We start from the raw sequence: 5,079 nt of genomic DNA, 5'->3' as shown, positions 1-5,079 counted from the left end.
ATTCTTTTCATTCGAAAATAGAATTGCAAATAATTTTATTTTTATAAAAGTATTTTTTAAAAATAAATTTTATAATTATTGTTTTAGAATTCAAATCAAGTGTTAAAATTATTTACTTAAAATTCTAATATACATTAAATATGATTTATATTTTGACTTTAATTTTAAGAGATTTTAAATATTTTGGGGGAAGAACTATTTTGAAAACATAAGAATCCTTTAAAATTTTCCATTTTTGCATTTGCTTTCATTTACATTTTGAAGAAAATATATTCACGTTCTGCACAGTTTAAATGAAACTCAATTACTTTCTAATTCTTCAGATCAATATGATCTGGATTTAATACATCAAATCGTGGTTGAAATAGAAAATACCTTGGAGCTAAGAAAAGAAAAATCCTGTAAAGAAAAAATTAAAAACTCCAAAGAAATGATCTGTTTAACTTTTTAAAAACTGAAAACAATGAAAATTAAAAGACTTCTGGTGAACATAATGACATAAAATATTTGAGCAGGACATGACAAAATCTTTATTTTTTCTTAAAAAAATTATGGATCAAAACAATGACAATGAGCAAGGAAACTGTTCTCATCAAATCCAAAACTTAAAGAGATCAAGTGATTTCTTCAATAAATGAATATTGTAATTCGTGATCAAAACATTGGGACCAAAAAAAAGAATAACTTATATCAAATTCCCAACCCAGAAGTAACAAATGCAACTCTAGCCTGCCCAATAAAACAAATTACTTTCATGAAATGGGCAAATTGGATTAAAAAGACAAAACTTGGGAGGTTTACTATGTTTGCTAAAAAAATTATCCTAAAAATTGCTATCCCATCCTTCTGACAGTGGAACATTTTCTAGAAAAATGCAGTTTGATTCAAATCATTCATTATGATTTTCCGTTGGATAATCATTGCAGAAAATTTTGCTTGACGCCACAATTCCTTCAAATGGAGAAAGAGACTATAAAAATCGCCCTTTTTAGTCTAAGTTCAAAGTTCAAAAGTTCAAAGACAAAGCATTTTGTTCTTACTCTTACATATTTCACAACCAGTCTTTCTAGATCAGTTTTTGACCAAAGTAACATTTGTGACTGAAAACATATAGGTTGTTGATAACACAAACACACCACAAAACATAAAACATCATTTGCACCCATAAAAGTAGACACGTGATTACTAGAACTGAAACTACTTGAATAAATAGCAAACAATGGGAAGTTTTAAATAAAGACAAGTGCTAATGCAAAACAGTGGGATAGTGTTTTGTGACACATTTATTTTGTGGCCCAATTAGCACAATATTACAGAAAATCGGGGAACGTTTCTAGATTTGGTAGGAGTCACTTCAAACAGTGATACTAGAGTGGTCAAAAACATAAAGCACTTTTCAAAATATTGTAATAAATGTCACTATGTAGGATCAACTACTTAGCAAATACTCTTAATTAATAATTGCCAATGCCTGTTGGTGGAAATGGCTCATTTTTCTTTTTCTTCCCCAGGACTGGCTTTGTAAATTATATAAGTTAGGATATACACTTTTAAGATGTATCATTCAGTAAAAAAATAACAAGCCACTATTTATAGTGTAATTATATAATTGCAGTATTTACAGTAACTGTAAAATGTATTTTATGGGGGTAGAAATCAGCGCATAGGACTTTACAGTATATTTATCATACCTGGGGAAAAAAACAATGTTTCAGTTCTCTATTTAAAAAGATACCTTATCAATTCACAGGAAATGTATAAAAATAACCTTTAAACATATGAATAAATGTTCAACTTCACTCATGAGAAATGAGAAATCCAAATTCAAACTACACTTAGATGCCATCTGTGACTCATCAGATTGGCAAAAATTAAAAAGAATAATAATACTCTTTTGCAAGTCTATGGAAACATATGCACTTTCACATATCTCTGGTGGGAAAGAAAATTGGTACAACCCTTATGGCTGAAGTTTAGCAATATCTAAAGTAACTACATATGTGTTTATGTTTTGACCCAGTGATCCCAATTCTAGGAATTTTTCCTGAAGATACACCTGCAATAATATGAAAATACACATACACAAGATTATTCATTGTCACTGAAAAATATTGCAAACAACCTAAATGCCCATCCATATAATAGTTATTGAATAAACTATGGTACATCCACACACTGAACATTCTTTTATTAAAAAGATGTCTTTATTAAAAAAGAATGAGGAAGATATTTATGAACTAATGTGGAGAGATTTTTGGGATATTGTTAAGCATAGCATTGTGTCAGGCAGTTAATTAATAATGTCTGTGGTAGTATAGAGCTTTTTTTAAAAATGTTTAATTTGTTGTGATTACTTTTCCCATTCTTAGTAAACATTCTTTTTTAAAACTAATTTTGTTTTCATAATTATCTTTGCTTTTTCTTAAAACAAAAAAAGTCCCTTGATTTGTACAAACTTCTGGCTACACAAAACTTGGATTTTCTTCAGACTTGTGCACTATAGCATATAAATAAAACATATATTGTCTTTTATTTGATTTTTCTGAGAGATTTGGTGGTAAAACTACTGTAAAGCATTTTCTTAAAGCGGGAGTTCCCAAACCTGGCTGAGCATCATGATCAGCTGTGGACCTTTAAGAAAATAGAGATTGCTGGGCAACACATAAGTCTGGGTGCTGCCAGAAAGCTGTATTTCCGAAAGCCCTGTAGCTGATCGTGAACATCACTCGAGTTTGGGAAATCTCCACTGGGAGCACGCTTGCAAAGAGAAAGAATGAAATTATTTTTGCTCTGTATTTTTCGTTTAGAAGCTTGTGGTAATTATCAACAATTTCTTAATCACGGCTTAACTATTTGGCCAAAAGTTTCTCATCCTGAAATTAGGGGTTTTAAGGACAAACTACACGGTAGTGAAGAATTCTGCTTGTCTCAGGCAGCAGATTAGTGAGAGGACGGCTGGACTTGAGGCCACGCCCCAGGAGTTGATTCCTGACTCTGTCACATCCACGGCCTGCAAGCCAGCAAGGCTGTTAATGTCAGCCTCTGCTTTCTTTTCTGTAAGATGTGTACAGCTTGGTCTTTTTCACATAGTGCTGAAGATTAATGAAGAGACACGATATCAAATGTTCTTATAAACTAGTAAGTATTATAGTTCTCAACACAATTCTTATTATGTATTTAAAGCCTAATTGTGTCTCCATTTATTGTAATTTTATAAAGTTTAATTCTATATTGACTATATCAATTTTATCTATTAAAATCTGTCTATCTATTACGTATGCATCATCCATCCATCTATGTATAACTCTTGCTACAGTGTTATGGCAATGATTCATTAATAAGCAATATGACCTCTATTATGATCTATCTCATTGTCTTTCCATCTATCTATCCCACCAGCTTCCCTGTGAATTAAAACAAAGCATTAAACTTCGGGGACTTGGGAATACTACAGTTGCCATTATTCATGCCAATGTCATCATCAGGTAACTCACAGAAGATTTTAGGTGGAGTCACATACTGAGCATCTCAGGGAACATGAAAATAGCTCTCCTGAGGATGAACAGGACTTCCATACCTCTAAAAGCAGATGAATAATTATGTTCCATATGATCTAATATAAACATTTACATCTGTTAAACATATATCTTTCATAAATTCTGGCAAAACCAAACACAATTCACAAACAGTTATATTATTATATAATTGCCTTATTTTCTGACACATATTGTGTGCTATTATTTCAGAAAACATACCAAGTGAAATCATATTTATCTTAGATAAATACATCCTGTATATTTTCAATAAAGTGATAGAAGTCACCGCAACAATTTAAAAATCACATATGGTTGAGAAAAATGCCAAAGGGGGGAAATTAATTTTGATTTTGGTGGTATGTTTCCTGAGCTAGAACAGAATCCTGAATGGCTGGTGGCATTCACACCTCTTCATTACTGCTGTTAGCAATTCTTTCTCTACTCGTGGAGTCTATAAAAGCTTGGTGTATTAGAGAGATGCCAAATTCATACATAACTCCTGCTACAGTCTTATGAAAATGATTCATTAATAAGCGATATGACCTCCATGATGAAGCATGGGGTCCAAGTCAGTTCACAGACGTCAGTTCACAATCTTTTATTTTCCATTTCACATTCTCCTATTTTAAATCTTTTCTAAGTAAAATTATGACTACGGTAATTCTACAGCACATTTCAAGTTAAAAACATTACATTAATTTGCTTATGATCCAATCATATCTTATATTCTGGGTTTTTGGACAGTTGGCTTTCACACTCTTTTGATTGAGAACAACTATAAGAAATATATTTTATGTCCTAACATTGTACACACACCACCCTCCCCACAAGACTCACACACATATACAGAAACAGAATTTTTGAAATAATGCATTTCCTTATTATTATAATTTTTACTTATTCTATTTTCTTCTGTTCTCTGTCTTTATAAAATAGTCGTCACTCAATGAAATTGATTTAATGTCTCATCAATGTGTAGCTGGAAAAATTTTCTTATCAGTGCTTTCCAAAATCACTTGGAGTGCTCAATTTGGCAGCAATATACTAAAGTTGGAACAATCAGAGAACATTAGCATGGTACCTGCACAGGGATGACACACAAATTGTGAAGTGTTCCATATTTTTTAAAAAATCACTTGTGGAAGTGTCCATTGATGGATGAATGGATAAACAAAATGTGGTCTATACAAACAATGTCTGAATATTATTCAGAGTTTAACAGGAAGGAAATTCTGACATATAGTAAAACATGAATGAATCTTGAAAACATTAGGTTAAGTGGAACAAGCCAGTCACAAAAGGACCAATACTGTATGCTTCTACTTGTATAAGGTACCTCGAGTAGTGAAATTCATAGAGACAGAAAATAGAATGGGGGGTTGCCAGGGGCTGGGAGAAGGAGGAATGGAGAGTTAGTGCTTAATGTGTTTAAAGTTTCAGTTTTGCAAGATTAAGATTTCTGGAGACGGATGGTGGTGATAGTTGCATAAAAATGTAAATGTACTTAATGCCACTGAACTATATTAAAAATGGTTAAAATGGT

The 5,079-nt window shown here is 31.8% G+C and overlaps 1 non-coding gene across 1 annotated transcript; it reads left to right on the top strand.

Annotated features, from left to right (window-relative positions):
• The first annotated feature begins 4,558 nt into the window (after positions 1–4,558).
• Positions 4,559–4,661, top strand: LOC111769130 (U6 spliceosomal RNA). The gene has a single exon (XR_002801927.1). It is a non-coding gene; the product is annotated as a U6 spliceosomal RNA (small nuclear RNA).
• Positions 4,662–5,079: the final 418 nt, after the last annotated feature.

The sequence above is a fragment of the Equus caballus genome, chromosome 19 (assembly GCF_041296265.1).
Source record: "Equus caballus isolate H_3958 breed thoroughbred chromosome 19, TB-T2T, whole genome shotgun sequence".
Lineage (NCBI taxonomy): Eukaryota > Metazoa > Chordata > Mammalia > Perissodactyla > Equidae > Equus > Equus caballus.
This window is presented reverse-complemented; position numbering and strand designations above follow the sequence as displayed.